At 45.0% G+C, this 17,013-nt stretch overlaps 1 non-coding gene across 1 annotated transcript; it reads left to right on the forward strand.

Annotated features, from left to right (window-relative positions):
- On the forward strand, window positions 613-685 carry TRNAV-CAC. The gene has a single exon. It is a non-coding gene; the product is annotated as a tRNA-Val (tRNA).

A 17,013-nucleotide genomic window follows, 5' to 3' on the forward strand; every position in this document is an offset into this window, starting at 1 on the left:
TATGATGTGCTTTATCATTATAGACCACACATAAGCCCTCCTCCCTCTCATTCTTTTGGATAAAATAAAGCTTCAGCAATTCTCAGGTGGATTATCAGCCAGTATGAAAGTTCACGCACAGAGCAACAGTGGTCTCATTCTCTGTATTAGTTAGGAAGTAGAGTGCTGATGGAATAGCTGGACGTTAGGAAGGATTTATTTACCATGAGAGCGGTCAAATGCTGGAACAGGTTTTCTAGTGAGGTGGTTGGTGCCCCATGCCTGTCAATGCTCAATAGACATTTGGACAATGCCCTCATTACTGTCCTTTAACTTTTGGTGGGCCCTGACATAGTCAGGCAGTTGGACTTCATGATCTTTGTAAGACGCTTCTGACTGAACTATTCTATTCTATTCTATTTGCTACTCTATTCTACTCTACTCTGTTCTACTCAGACCTATTCCATCATGTCTGACATTCAATCAAATGTAAGAGGCACCCGGAAAACTGATGCAACTGCTGTTGCAGAGTGGTGTTGCTTTGTCCTGATACCAAAGCTGTGCACAGTTACACTTTCACTTCATACCTGTGCCAGTCTGAACCCAATGGAGCCCAAACCAAACAAGAGCCAGGTTTCCATAGTGTAGTGGCTATCACGTTTGCCCCACACGCAAAAGGTCCCTGGTTCGATCCCAGGTGGAAACAGGATAAATTTTTCACTCAGAGGGCATTGAGGCCCTGGCACAGCTGCCCAGAGAAGCTGTGGGTGCCCCATCCCTGGAGGCGCTCAAGGCCAGGTTGGATGGGGCCCTGGGCAGCCTGAGCTGGTGGGGGGCAGCCCTGCCCACGGCAGGGGGTGGGGCTGGGTGGGCTTTGAGGATCCTTCCAGTCCAAACCATCCTATGTTTCTATTTGCTTCTATTCTGTTATGCTATGTTATGTTCCAATACTTTTAAAAAACTAGAGGCAATACAAGAGAATAACACTGTCCTGTCACAGCCAAATATTTCCTTTCTGTTTTTGTTTTTGTTTTTTGTTTTTTTTTGAGGGGGGGGGGATGTGGTGGTACATTAAAACTATTTCATTCATAACAGAGGACTTCAACATTCTGCTGAACATTTGGAATACCCAAAAACACCTTCAGGTCACACTACCTAATGCCATGGGATAAATAGTGTTGGTAACTGCTTACATAAAATCCAAGGGAATTAAATCCCACAATGGGCTGAGAGCAAATCTCACTTAATTTCCATTTGCAGTGTGCTTTGAGAAGCATATACTCCCTGAGTTACGTGGGTAAGACAGGAACTGCCCCATCGCACCTTCTACACGGCTCCAAGCGTAATGCGGCCCCCCAGGTCCTCCTCTGAAGATGAAGGGAGTGGAGCAGTCTAGACAATTTATGTTATTATATCACTACTTTCTGCTGAGCACAGCCTGTTGGACCTGCTCAAGTGATACTCAGGTGTGCAGCTGTGGCTTGCTACAGCAGACAGAAGGCAATATGCAAAGGCTTGCAGGGGTTTGGTTCACTTTCCTAATTGCTGAGTATCCACTTAATGCTGCTCACTTGTGCTCCTCAGACAATTAAATTGTTTCATAGACAATGAAACAATTCATCCTCTATATTTGGGAATGACTGAAGATCCCAGGTTCCTCCACTCTGCTCCTTGAGATCAGTGAGGGCTTAGGCTGTTCCCAAAATTCTAAGATGGATAAAATTAGTCAAGATAAATCCCACTCAGAGTGATCTGCTAAAGAGGATTTCAACCCTAACCTTTTTCAAAATAGGTAGGGGATTTGCAGTCAGCTGAAAAAAGTAATGAGCTGGTCCAGAGCTGGTCATTTACACAGAGTGGTTGCAATGTCCACAGCACAGGCACTGCAACCTGCGCCAAATAGAATGAATGGTTTACGTAAGCTTTCTAGCTCTGTTAATCCTTTTGATCTGAGTAAGGAGTGACATGTTGGAAAACTAAGCTGGAAAGCAAAGAGAAAGTGATGAAAAGGAACAACAGATTATGCCTGAGTAGGGCTAAAGAAATGCAAAATACACTACTGCTTAAAAGCAGTAGTACAGTTGCTGGGCATGGACTGGATACTAACCTGAGTATGTGGCTTGGGAAGTTCAGATGCAGCATGGACTATCTTTTACAAAAGCAAAACTCAGATCTTGCCGGAGGACGATTTAAACCCAAGCAGAATACGTACGCCATCAGCAGGGACTCTAAGTCACAGTGTTTATGAAGAAATGAGTTGTAGTCCCTTGCAGATTACAGTCCTGCCCCATAGGCAGAGGTTGCATTTGTCAGAGCTTCCAAGCGCTGGTAGCAGATTCCCACTGAGACCACAGCATCCTGAAGTCCTCTTTGCAAGTCACCTTCAGAAGCTGGCGTGGGCTGAAGTTGCCCAAAGCTGAGCTCAGGCAGCTCAGCAGGAGAACGGTGTTCCTCCTGAGGAGAAATACTGCAGAACTATTTGTATAGCATCTGCATTAAATAATGGAAAGCAGCCGCTTTCTGAGTGATGGACAGGCAGAACGAATGTCTGCATGCATCACACCAATTCTGGGAGGAATACAGCCTTCCAGTGAAATATTACCAGTGCAATATTAAGACTGAGAAGTACTTTTCATTTTACTTAGAGTTGCCAAACTATTTGAAGTCAGATCTCACTTCTAATTTTCATATCAGCTGCTCTCCAAAATACCCACCAGAAGGTGCTTTCATGTTTGTGAAAAACAAAACTTTCCACTTTCAAAAACTTTACACCACTTGCTCTGATAGAAGTGAAGTTGCTGAGATAAATTCTCTGGATGCAAACCAGGCTTTCAGAAAACAAAATCCAGATTTTAAGTGACTAGTACAAGTACTGAAAAAAGGTGAACATATTCCAAGTATTAAGGAAACATTGTGCAGTGAAAGAATACCAATAAGCTTGTCATCTGCTTAGCAGGAGTATCCCTTATATACTTTTGTATAAAATGAACGGCCTTATAATACTTTGAAACAACTGTACTTCATCAAAACTGGTCCTTTCATTTAGCATAACATTTGAGATGGAGTCCTTGTATTAAGGCAATGGCTGTCGCAGTCACCGAATCACAGCACTGCAGTAGACTGACCCACAGCTGGGGAGGAGAGCTCTGTGACACAGATTTGTCTCCATTTTCCACCCCTGGTCATTCACAGAGCACATGGAGATTGGCATCTCCCAACAGCAGAAAAGCGCCAGGGACCTGAGAGCCAACCAGGTCAGGTGAATCAGTGTGAGGGAAAAAATGGAAGATAAAGTAGCTCTCACTACCAGCTTTACCCTACTTATCCTTTCTATTTAAAACCTGTGCCAAAGAGAGTTCCGGACCTGAGAGGGTTTAGTTTTGGGGAAGGGGTGGGCGGGTGCATAATTGAATTGCTGTTTGTTTGGAGCGACAGTACAAAGCCAGGAGCCCGCACTGAGTTCCTGAAGTGTAACCCAAAAATGTCACATCACTTTGAAACAGAAAAAAACTTCTAAGAGGAACGTAGATGGAACAATTCAGTTTGCCTGTAATTGCTTACATTTCCTCTGCTTTCGTAGTGAGAGAACGCTGGATAAATCCAGTATGGCTTAAAACATAAGCAATTAATATTTTACCTACACGTGCATATTGGGTCTTTGTAATATGCCCAGATGTTCTTCAGAAATGCCAAAGTACTTCAGCAAGTTTTTCAGCAGGAACTGGGAAACCGCATCCTCTTGATGTTGCAACTACCAGCTGGTGGTACTTAAGTACATTCAGTAAGCATAGAATCATAGAATTGTTTGTGTTGGAAGGGATCATTAAAGGTCATCCAGTCCAACTCCCCTACAATGAACATGGACACCTACAGCTATATCAGGTTGCTCAGAGCCATGTTCAGCCTGGCCTTGAGTGGCTCCAGGTATGGGGCATCCACCACCTCTCTGGGCAACCTGTGCCAGTGCTTCACTACCCTTACTGTAAAAACATCTTTCCTTAAATTGAGTCTAAATCTCTCCTCTTTTAGTCTGAAATCTTTTACCCTTGTCCTATCACAACAGACCCTGCTAAAGAGTCCGTCCTCTTCTTTCTTACAGCACCACTCCAGATGCTGAAAGGCTGCTCTCAGGTCTCCCCAGAGCGTTCTGGGAAAAAAAGGATAGATTATTAGTGGTACATTACTTAACACGCAGTTGCTGATATGTATTAAAAAAGAGGCAATTACTTTATGTCTGAGACTTCTTGCAACATCATCAGTCTGCAAAACCACAAGGCCCCAAAGAGTATAAGTGAGTTAATTTATGTCTTTTTGAAGACTAGTCATAGTCATTGACTTCAACACCCTTAGTGGGATTTACTTAGTGACAAGTATCCCTAAATCCGTCAGGTATGTTTTGGAGTTTTTTGGTTGTATATTGCAGTTTAGTATCTTCTGTGTTTTTAAATGTTCAAAGTAGTACATGGAAGTGTGCAGCAGTTTATCTCTTATACGTACACGTCAGGAGACTATCATACAAAATCAATCATGTTACAGAAAAGTGTAAAGCAAGGAACAGCAGAGAAACTGCAATTCTGTAGCCATGTTCTCTCACTTGCTTTTTTGAATTTTAGAGACAGACTCAGTATAGTCTCAGTCTCAGGCTGAACAGCCCCAGTTCTCTCAGCCTGTCCTCGTAGGAGAGGTGTTCCATCCCTTGGATCATTTTTGTGGCTCTCCCCTGGACATGCTCCAACAGGTCCACATCTTTCCTGTACTGAGGACTCCACATCTAGATGCAGTACTCCAGGTGAGGTTTCACCAGTGCAGAGCAGAGGGGCAGGATCACCTCCCTCAACCTGCTGACCACGCTTCTTTTGATGCAGCCCAGGATACAGTTGGCTTTCTGGGCTGTGAGGGCACATTGCTGGCTCATGTCCATCTTGCCATTCACCAGTACCCCAAGTCCTTTTGTGGCAGGGCTGTGCTCAATCCTTTCATCTCCCAGCTTGTATTGGTAATGGGGGTTGCCATGACCCAGGTGCAAGACCTTGCACTTGGCTTTGTTGTACCTCATGAGGTTCACCTGGGCCCACTGCTGGAGCCTCTCTAGGTCCCTCTGGACGGCATCTAGGTCCCTCGGGCGTGTTGTCTGCATCACACAGCTTGGTGTCATCCACAAACTTGCTGAGGGTGCACACGATCCCAGCATTCTGGCCCTGTAGAAGGAGTATTGTTCCTTTGAGCACATTTCACAGCCTGGAGCTGCAGTGGTGTGTGTGTCAGCTGCTGTGGCAGCACAGCCCCATCACCCGCAGCCTGGGACCCACTGCAGGGCCAGCCTATGTCTCATCATTGTTTACAAAGACCACAGTTACCTATTGTTTGTCAATCAGATCACTAATTTTACATCAATCACAACTTCTGATGTTAGTATTTTTACTAACAGAAAGAGACATTTCTCAAAAGGTCTACGGTGGCATCTTTAAACTGCTGCAGTCAATGATGGCAAAACTGTGCTTAAAGAATGTGGTTATACTTTTGTCATAATGCCATTTGAGTTCAAATTTGTCTATTCAAGCACAGATAAACAGTCTCTGGAAAGGTCAGAGAGAGGCCTGGTAGACTAAAATCAATCATTTGTACTGTGCTACCCTGCAGAATTAATCAATTAGAAGTGTTCTCAGAGATCTTTTGTGCCATTTCCAACACTTGTGAATTCAAGAGCCATGCTGCATGAATTAGCTTTTCTGGAGATTGTGGCTTTCTGTTTAGTCGTTTGTAAGAAACATGTTTTTTCAGATGAACTGAGAGCCTTTGATAATGGTGGAAGACGTATCTAAACAAAGGCACTAGGCAAGAAATCCATACCAACAAAATTACCAGTTATGATACTTTACATACAATGAAGGTTTGGGAAGGGAAGGGAAATAGGGAATGTGACATTACTTGAAGCTGATTATTAGGACCTTAAAGGTTAATTGTGTTGAAACTCTAAGAAAAGCATTGTCTCCTCTGCAACTATGACTGGGGGTCATGATCTTATTTTTCTGGCATGTGTGTATTGCTTTTGTACTATGACACAATTATTCTGGTATTATTTAGTATTGGAGAGGAATGGAGAGCTGCACTTGTATACGGTCCCAAAGGGCCCTTTCCTGACATGGCTCTCTATTCCATTGAGTAGCTCATCCTGCAATATTACTCACCCCTGGGAGGCCTTCCTCTTTTTTTTTCTTTTTTTTTTTTTTGAGGGTTTTGCTCTTGCTGTCACTGAAAAACAGAAGATTAAGACCTAGTTGCTCCAGTGACAGATGGCATTTAGGGGGCATTTATTCCTTGAGGGCAAACATGTGTGCCCAACTTATGAGCTCATTTCCATGGTGACCTTATAATATGACTGTGGCTGAGAGGCTGAGTTGCTTATTCCAGACCATTCGAATTAAGCTCTCCATGAAAAGAAAGTAGTAAAAATTAGGGGTTTTTTTTTGTGTTTCTTTGTGTGTTTTGTTTGTTTGTTTGTTTGTTTGTTTGTTTGTTTTGGTCTCAGTTACTTTATGGGGATTGTTCTGTTATATAGAATCAAAGTATGTCTTCACAGAAATATTCAGGTTGGTACTGCAAGATACCTCATCCCTGGAGGTGCTCAAGGCCAGGTTGGACGGGGCCTTGGGCAGCCTGAGTTGGTGGGGTCAGCCCTGCCCACGGCAGGGGTGCGGATGGGTGGGCTGTGAGGTCCCTTCCAACCTCCTCTCCCAGGCACCAGGACTGAGGGCCACTGATGGATATGCAGAATTACCAGCTCTGGCTGAATGAATCTTTTCCGATAAAGTTTGTGGCTCATGAAGGTTTGCTGAAAAATTTATCGTCTTCTGTAGAGTTGTGACTCAAAGAAATTCTTGCCTGTGGGAGGTGAGATCCTGTTTGCTTTTGGTTGTTGCAGAAAAATGGGACATTTCTTACTGAGTCTGTCCCAAAAGTGGAATTTCAAAGTGGTGAGACACAGGTAAGACAGAATTTCCTGTTTCTTCAGAGAACAAAAGCCTGCCTTATTCACAAGGTCTTCATGTCTGCTCTAAGAAGGGCAGCTGACAATCATCAGCATTTCCATAATACACATCGTAATGTGACTTCTTTTTGCTTCTAGACATTATGGGCCTTAATTTAGATGGAAAAAAAAATTAACAAAATGCAGTTCATAAAATTAAAATGCAAGATAAAACAAACGAATACATCTTTGTTCAGATAATGTGGCAGATGGTAAGAAACGCTCTTTCTGAGAGCTGTGACTCTTACAAGACAGCAGATCTCTGCTGGAGCAGGAGTATGGCTACAGCCAGGCAGACACCCAGTGCCCAGGGACTGACCATGGCTCAGCAATGTGCATTTTTTAACACATCCCTGGTTGTGGCAAAAGAAGAAAATCAGTGAGGGAACCAGAGCAAATTTATTGCAGCAGTTCACCAGACTGAATACTGGGGAAGTGTTGAGGTGCTCCTGTTAGCACTGTCCTGAGTGTGCACAGGGAGGGGTTTGCTACAAAGCTGGAAGGTGTGTTCACCAGGATGTGCAGCTGGTGAGTTGTTTGCACTGAGGCTCCTCCACATTTGTTCATAGAACCACAGAATCACTAAGGTTGGAAAAGACCAAGATCATTTAGTCCAACTATCAACCCATTACCACCATGCCCACTAACCACATCCCTCAGGGCCACATCTCCATGTCTATTGCAAACCTCCATGCACAGTGACTCATGTGGTCATAGCTGACTTTGCTCTTATTACCATCCGTTCCTGTTTTCATGTTCATTAGCCACAGCAGTTTCATTCACATTTTACCTGGACTAAACACCTCCTTTTTCTGTCCTTTTTTCAACTGACTTGCCAGTGTTGTTCCTTCGCTAAATATTCAGAGATGCTATAAATGTAGATGCTGGTAGGAATTAATTCTTTAGCTTGTGTGAGTGATGCTAAGCATTTGTGACATTCATTAACATCCAGTTACATCCATCCCTTTATGGATGAGGCTGCTGACATCACCAGGCATCCTCTGCAGGCACCTCAGTGTCTAGAAGCACTGAAAGTATTCTGAACTTGTTGCTAGTTAAAGCCCAGAGCTACGTGAGGATTTAAGAGTGGCCAGCACCCCCGACAATTGCACACTTTGAATAATAAGCTGACACAGCTTCTTGTGCTGCGCCGAACCACACACTGGTGCGTATGTTGGGAGTTCCATGAGCGTGCCTAGGAGACCCAGCTGTTCTGGGGAATGTTTTGTAGATTGTGTTTTTCCCGACTGAGCTCCATCAGAGGGATCCTGATGGGAACAGGCGAACACTGGTGCCAACAGCAGGGTGGATGACACCCCGAGAAGCCCACAGAAAGGGCTTTATACCTGGGGACACCTGGCTGCACTGAAAGAGGCCTCAGGTCTGAGAGGTGCTGGGATATTCGGTGCCCACTCTGGGATTCAGCAGTGGGACTTTAGGTGTGCATGAAACTGGTGAAAATTTGGCAGGAGCTTTGGCTGGACTGGGTCTCAGTGCCATCAGGGGACTTGGTGGCCAGGTCCTACCAAAGCTGCGCTCTGGGTGCAAGCACGCTTTTTTCTTTTCCTTTCATTTGGCCTGTCCATTATGAATAAGCAACCAGGATCACACAAGAGAGTCGGTGGAATTCCAGTTTCACAACAGTCTCTGAGATCTTTCTGATAGATTTCCACTGCATTTCACTCGCTGCCTTACATTGTGTCTGCATTTGTAACAACATGTAATTCTGAAAAATAATGTCCTTTCAGCTTGTTCCCTCTGCAACTTCTTTATCATTCTAACAATGTTCTTGAGGAATTCAGGATTGCTAAAGTTAAATTCAGAGCTGCTTTCTCTTTGGAGGATGATATCAAGCTAATATCAGTGTTAACAAGCATGTTTTCTAGTGACCTACTACAAGTAGATTAGTGGTTGGTAAAAGACATTTTTATAGTGTCAGGAATAAAACCAAATATTTGTTTTGGATTGGAAAACATTCTGCTGGAATACCATTTAGATGTGAGTGGCTTTACTTGCTAACTCCTGACATTAATATTTGGCAATAGGAGCACATTGGGAGGAAAACATGGCAAAGCTATGGAGCTACTCTAAGTTACAGGAGTCCGTGGGAGGACCAGATGCCAGATACAAAGTAGAAACTTTGTCATTATGTCTAATTTTACAAATTGTACAATGAAGGGGTCAGGAACATAACCCAGTTCTGAATTTCAGCGTTTTCAAAGTCTGTTCTTGCACTGCAAGGTGGTTGTTCTGTCTGAAATAAGACTTCTCTCCACAAATAGAGGCAGTTTTAATGCTCGCATACACTCTCGCTGCTTTCTTTCCTCAGTGAAATTGTTCAGTGCTAGCGGTGATGTTAGTCAACAGGTTCAAAAACCTCTGATGTTAGTGGGAGAAACCAACAAATTAATGCTAGCAGTGAGACCAGTCCGAGGGGACTTTCTTTTACTAAATCAACAGACATAACTGAAAACAAAGAGACATGCCTTGGGGCACAGGAGCTCTTCCTCAGGTTAAAAGCAAAAGATTTTGACTCCAAGACCAGTGCACTCAGAGTTAAGCAATAGCTTCAGAAAAGCTGCAGCTTACTCTAACAATGCTAATCGAGAGAAAAGGGTGGCTTGTGCCTATGGAGGAGTGGGGAATGCCAGGCAGAAATAGGGTGATGGAGTCATCAGCTCCTGTAATACAAGCAGCAGAGTGGTAGGTTACTGAGGAGTTAGCTGGGAGAAGGTATTGTGTTATTATTATTGTGTGTTATGGAATTAATTTCTCTGTTGTATTTGTCATTTTTTAATATTAGTGGAGTTATGAATTTCAGTTGCTCGTCTAGTCATTAGAAACATTTTGAAGGCCTACCTTATTTTTTTAGGCTTAGGGTCTATCATGACATGCAGCAAGAGAGCTTCTCTGGGTTGAAAGCAGAACTCAAGCATGGAGAGTGTGGGTAATGCAGCAGTGGAGAGAACAACACATCACCTTGCTTCTGTGCCTTGGGCAGACACGCAGCCTCTAGGACACTTCTCTGTTTTATGTGATGTGGTGAGCGCCCATGAGAGAGGAACCGAGAGTGCTACTTGACACCCAGCAACCTGGTTTCAAGGACAAGCTAGCCCACAAAGCAAGAACAGTTCCTGGGTTCCTGATATGGATGCATATTAAACTCCAGCCTCAAATGTCCTGAACACCAGAAGTATCAGAAATGGAACATTAAAAACCAGGTTGTCCTCTGCTAACCTTTAGAAGCCACTGAACATCACTGTCTGAGAGTCCAGGGCCAGGGAAAGGTGCAAGCTAAATTAATAGGGTTATCCAGAAATGAGGCATAGAGAAATCCTATAAAAGCAAGGAAGAAAACCTGTCAGACTGGTTAGATCCCAAAGAAAACACCACTGGCTGTCATGGCTTTAAACAGGAGATTTTCTGCTTGGCTACAGCTGGGTTTCTGTTAACTAGATTGTTGTTGGATAGATTCAGGGTGGAAAATGGTAGCAAGGGAAGGAGTTCTTGCAAGTGCACTTTGAATTCTACCACTAAATATCTTCAAGCAGTGGGAAGATTTCCTTTTTTTTCTTTTTTTCTTTTTTTCTTTAAAGAGGGTGTTGCCAAGGGGTGTGCTATGGCAGCAGCATCCTGAAGTATGTTATTTGCTTCCTTCTGAATCAAAATATTATGGAGTTGTTACTGCATAGCCCTGCTGCAATCTTGGAAATTTAATCCTCAGCATTTGGGGATCACACTCCTCCCTGCCACGTAAACTTCCTAAGCAGATTCTCTGCCAAGTTTTAGAGTGTTCCAATTTCAAGTTATTTTGATCTCATCTCCAACATAGTTTCTTAATGTATGTTATCATTAGAGATTCCTTACTGCGCAGTTGCAGAGCTCCCACGCTTAATGCAGATGGAGCAGAGTTTAGCTGGGCTGCTCCAGTAGCTCAGCTGGAGGAGAGATGTGATTATTTGCTTGAAAAAGCTCTGTTTCCCAAACCACATGCTGCTGTGACCTGTCTCCATCATGGAGGAGCTCACAGAGCAGTGCTCCTGGTGCAGCATGGTGTGGTGCCTGGCACCAGAGGCACACAGGTCCTGGTGAGGCCCAGGTGAGATGTTCAGGCAGGCAGGAATGTAAGGTGTCAACATTCCAGACAAAAGCTTTGCAGGCACTGAAAGCAGAGGGCTTCGTTTATTCACCTTGGAAGCATTTGGGTTTGATGCTCCAGAGCGCTGACAACACTTGGCCATGGCAAGGTGATCACTGTGTGCTCAGCCCAACACTGAACGAAAGGCTGAAGAAAGTAGTCACACACAGTAGGACCTTAGTAGCTCCACCATACCATGTACTAGTGAGGAAAAACTATCTGCATCACCTCAGAAATCTGGCATTGCACCCCTGTGAAGCAAGCAGCAGCAGCAACATCCAACCAATCACACCAAGTGACATCCAGGAATGGCTTTAGAGAAGCTTTAACACAGCACTTCGCTTCACCCACCATCCTGACAACACACAGAAAGACTTTGCTCCCGTCAAAACTCTCCTGTGACACTGAGGAGGCAAGCAAAATATTTTATTGAGAGTTTTTCTCCCCAGGGGCTGCTGGAACTGCTGGTCCATACTTTGCAATCTTGGGTAGCATTCCCTTGCTCCCACTCTATCCACCCTGGCATTTCAAGCCCTTCTCCTGCTGGGACAGTTAGGCAAATAAACAATGCGCAGCTATTTTATGACTTCCCTCAGTTTTCACAGTAAGACATTCCTAAGCAGCAGTTAATGAAAGGAGCACAGCATAGCATCGTCTATGCGCACTGCTGGTTGGAGTGCTCTAGTGCTTGCAGCTGGGGATTGCGCATTCCCTCATGTGTGCTGACTTAGATATGAATCTCTCTGACTTTTGTTTGCTTGATTACCGGCTTTAAAAATCCTTTACCTACTCAAAGTACTTCTTTCGCTTAGGAAAACTAGCCACAACAGGTGATGCCCAATGCTGTTTAGTTGAATCAACCCATTCACTCCTCACTGCAAGCAGCACAAGTTTCACCCCTCTTTGTCATGTGGGTGTGTTCCCACCACAACCAGCTGAGGGCTGCTTCACCCACACTGCCTGCTCTCCATGTCACCCCATGCCTCCTGGCAGCTGGTTCTCCGTTACACCAGATGTGATATATGTGTGATATCAGATTCTTGCTTGCACAAGTGGCCAGCAGCAAGCAGAGCTGAACCACTGCCAAGTGTGAGGGCTGTGGCCATGCTTAAACACCCGAAACCTCCCCTCCTGGCGGCAGCACGGAGCAGGTGTTTTTCATTTTTCTTGTGCAAAACCATCTGTGAGGTCAGAGCAGGACAGGGCTGGGGAGCCCCTGGCAGCCTGCAGGCAGTTTTTCCTAATGGTGGACACCAACAAGCAGTGGGACAGGCTCCCTAGGAAGGCTCAGCTCCCCCCCACAAAGACCCTTAGGAACAATACAGACAGTATCTATCAAAGAAAGACACCGAGGCCTTGCAGTATGTCCAAAGAAGGGCAACAAAGCTGTGAAGGGTCTGGAGCACAAGTCTTATGGGGAGTGACTGAGGGAGCTGGGATTGTTCAGTCTGGAGAACAGGAGGCTCAGGGGAGACCTTATCACTTTCTACAATGACCTGAAAGGAGGTTGTGTCAAGGTGGGGATAGGCCTCTTCTTCCAGGTAACAGCAGTAGGACAAGAAGGAATTGCCTCAGGTTGTGCCAGGGGAGGTTCATTTTGGATTAGGAAATTAGGAATTCATTAGGAAAAACTTCTTCTCACAAGGAGTGGTGCTGCACTGGCACAGGCTGCCCAGGGAGGTGGTGGGGTCACCGTCCCTGGAGGCGTTCAAGAACCGTGTGGATGTGGCACTGAGGGATGTGGTCAGTGGGCATGGTGGTAGGCTGACAATTGGACTGGGTGATCTCAGAGGTCTTTTCCAACCTTAATGATTCTATGATTCTATGATTCTACGATTCTATGATCAAGAGTGGCCTAGCCTTGGGGCAAGGAATGAATCTCTTGAGGTCTCTTCCAGCCCTGTTTTTCTATAGCTTTATTTTCTACACTTCTAGGTTTCTCCTCTGCACCTCTGCTCTTAACCTGATGTCCCCAGCCCATGTGGGGTGGCAGTCACTGGTAGGTCCCATCCGGGGGCTGAGAGGCGAGAGGGGGGTCCTGCCTGTTGTCAGAGTTCCCACAGCCTTGGAACTCGCATGAAGCTACTGAGCAGCTGGTTCAATACTTTGTAATTGTTTTATTGTTTTATCTTTTGACATTTTTCCTGCTGTTTAAAGACTAACTGATTTAACATGTTCAAGGTTCAGCTCCGAGAGGACATTTTGCCAAGCAGTTTCAGCAAAAAAACTTTCCCTTTCATTCACTGCCGCAGATTTGTTGGATGACTTTGCATAACCTTTTTTCTCACTACCTCCTGAGTATTGTCAGCTCTCAAATGTTCATGAGAGAATTTTGTGGCTGCTGAGGGTTTCTGGTGAAATGAGCTCTTACAAGCCCTACACATAGCTAAAATGTTCACATCAAATGGATGTTATAATGGATAGTTATTTCTGCCTCCACCAGAAGTTTGCTGAGATGGTTTTGAAAAATGTCCTGTCAAAAAGCTCTCCAAGAAGGAGATTTTCAACATCAGGTTAACTTCAACTTCTACACAGGGTTTCAGCATCTCTTTCTGGCAGGGAGTGGCTCTCTGACCCAGCTGCTGAGTCTCAGCTGGGCTGGGATCTCTATATTTAGCTGATGCTAAATTCTAGTTCTCCAGGTTCCTTCCTTGCTTGTCCCTTCTCTCTTATTCCTTTCTTTTAGGGGAAAAATCTGGCAAAGACATACCCATACCACAGCTGTAGTGCCCACGGGTCTTCCTAACTCTCCTTGTGCAGTTCTGCAACCCCATCACTTATCTATAAATCACAAATTGTCCTCTTGACAGCTGTGTTTCCAGCCCATAATCAGATTAAGTGGTTGCACAGCCAGTATGAATCAGGGTTTGGCTCACAAGAGCACACTGATGTAAGAATCTGCCCACAAATCTGCCGGAGTGCTCTCAGCCCCCCTGAGGTGCCATCACTGGGGCATCAGCAAAGCTCTGCCAAGCTCCCAGCCCTGCGAGCATGCTGATTTCATTGGGTATACATTCACCCTCCTGCCTACTGCATTTGTGTTAGTTGATTCTTATTTTATAGGGAAAAAATATCCTGCATGCTTAGATAAGAATATCAACTGTGTAGCAAAAAGATGTACAACTCTGTATTACCACTATGGATGTTTTGGGAGTCCCTTTCTGTTGATTTTGTTGTTGTTGGCATCAATTTAAAGCATGGCAATAGAAAATCTCTCTTTAGAGCCCACTTCCTGCCACTGAAGTGAAAAACCAACTCCCATTATTTCAACAGTAGGGAGAGAATTTCTATCAGTAAAGATGTGCTTAGAAAGCTGTAGCAATATATTTTTATTTCTCACGTAGTTCAAACTTTCATTGCTTTTAACAGGGCAAATAACTAGGTTTCATTTTCCAGTTACTCTAGGATGATTAAATATTCACATATCCCTACTTCTGTGCTCTACGTCCTTCACCCACACTCAGCCTGGGGTTGACCACTCAGCTGTTTTGTCGAGTAGCTTCAGTCGAGGGTGCAGTGCTGTGTCTTTTCACCACTTGCTCTGGGAGATGGTGAGATCAGTGGTATCATCATCCTTACCCAGCACTCAGCAGCCTTGTTCACTGCTCACTGCTATGGGTGACATCTCATAACCTCATAATGTGTGGGTGACATGTCTTGTGACACCTCATAACCACTATTGGACTGTCCCCAGGAACATCACCAAAACCTCACTGAAAGCCTTTGGGTGAGGAATCTGTTTGCCATCTGTGCTCTGCACATCCCTTGCAAGCAGCAAGATAGCGTCAGTCAAAAGCTGAGAGCAGGAGACCAGGACAGCAGCACAGTGCTGCCACGTGCCAGAAGAGCTTCCTTGTTCTCAGAAAACACCAAGATGATACAAGGTGCAAGGTGCATTACTGTTGGTGGGACTGGCGGTGGCTGCTGTCCTATGTTTCCTGTAAAACAAAGAAAAGGAACTAATAGGTTTTTGAGTGTTTGCTTGAGAATAGTCATAGAATGGCTTGGGTTGGAAGGGACCTCAAAGATCACCTAGTTCCAACCCTGCAGGTAGGGGAGCCAACCACTAAATCAGGCACTAGATCAGGCTGCCAGGGCCCCATCCAGCCTGGACTTGAACACCACCAGGAATGAAGCATCACTCTCTAGGGGTAGGCTTCAGTCTGCTGTGTCTTGTGACTAATGGTTCCTTGGCTTACAGGTGACAGGGGAACCCCTATCCCAATAGCCAGCATTGGCTTTTATCAGGCCTTTAAAGGCAGGTCTTCCCATGCTGCGTGTGATTCCCAGCTTGGAGGCTGCTTGGCCTCCTGATAAAGGACGTTATACTCCTGGATCAACCTGTTCCAGACCTTTCCTTCAGCACTAGGTACTCAGCAAAACAGCAAGTTACATTCTAGCAAAGTGCTACAATTCATCAGGGGTAACATTCTGAATGCGATCAGAAATGAAACTACACACTGAGCAGAGGGAAGCTCTATGCAAAACGAACCTCCTTTGAGCTCTTGGCTCTGGGAATACATTTCTGCCAAGGGACAGCTGGCCTCTAGGGCCTCAGAAGTGAGATGCATGCAGGGAAAGCCCAAGGCAGGGCATGCAGGTGGTAGAGGCACTATGGACATTTTCTGGCCAAGCAGGTCAGAACCAACCTCCCACACCAACAGGATGTCCACCCACACAATGTCTCCAGTAACAGCTTTGGTGTCTCTGCAGCCACAGTGGCTGACTCCTGAACCACCACGAACCAACTGTCACGACCAGTCATCTGAGGAGGGATTATCTCACCTGTTCGCTAAGGTCTGCGCTTCTGTCAAGGGCAGAAACAAGATTCTTAGTGAGAACACTCCCAAACCAGGCAATATTGAACTCTGCACTGTCTAAACCCAAACATAATCTCTTCTAACATTCCATTTTGGATTTGATGTAGTAGACAGAAAACCAGACGCAGGTCTTCAAGGTGAGGCTCAGATTAAATCTCTCATTTTACACCCTACGTCAATTTTATCTCCTAAATATTTGGTTCTGTCCCCTAGCCACAAACTTCCTTGCTCTTCATTTTGCAAGTGATGAGAACAGCTCTGTCTAGTAATACTGTATCTTCTGCACAGATTACACTCTGTGCTTGTGCTGGCCGTCATTGCTTCCTTGACAGAGAAAATTAAAGAAATCAAGGTTTTTTTATCATCTCAGTGATAAAAGACATTCAATACCTTCCTTGCCTATGCAAGCAGAGAGTTTCTTTTTAATCGCACAGCACTAAATGCAAACAAGCCCACTTCCAGGCCTCTTATCACATATTCCTAACACTCCCCACATTCATCACGTTGACTAAATGAATAAATAATGTATGAAAAATGCCTCCAAGCTATGAGTGGCATCCTGATTATAGGAACATACAACATTTCAGACTGGGGAAATCGGAGGAAACTCGCTGAAGTGAGCTGTAAAGCAGCTGCCATAAGAACTCACAGACCACTGGTATGAAGGAGAGATGGCTTTTTCCACCACGTTGTTGGGAGAGAGCTGTTATAACGCATCACTGTGGGTGCAGTCCTTGCCACGGGGCTGCCAATCTGCCGCTGGCTGTCAGTCACACAGTTGTTATGCCTTTACTACCACCTTTTAATGACAGCACCCTGAGTAAAGGTGAGCTTCCCCAGTCTCCAATTTCCGCACCCTCTGGGTAAAGAGGTGAGGAAATGGCAGCCTCATGTGAAACCTTCCTGGCTCCAACATCAGCAGCAACAGCAGGAGCTGGGCTGCCAGGCTTTTGTTTGTATTATGAGGCTGTAGCCTGGGGTAGAGCTGAGGAAGCACCTGCAGAAAGATGCTGCCATGTGGGCTGCACCTGCCCAGCCAGTGCCAAACT

The sequence above is a fragment of the Numida meleagris genome, chromosome 2, assembly GCF_002078875.1.
Source record: "Numida meleagris isolate 19003 breed g44 Domestic line chromosome 2, NumMel1.0, whole genome shotgun sequence".
Lineage (NCBI taxonomy): Eukaryota > Metazoa > Chordata > Aves > Galliformes > Numididae > Numida > Numida meleagris.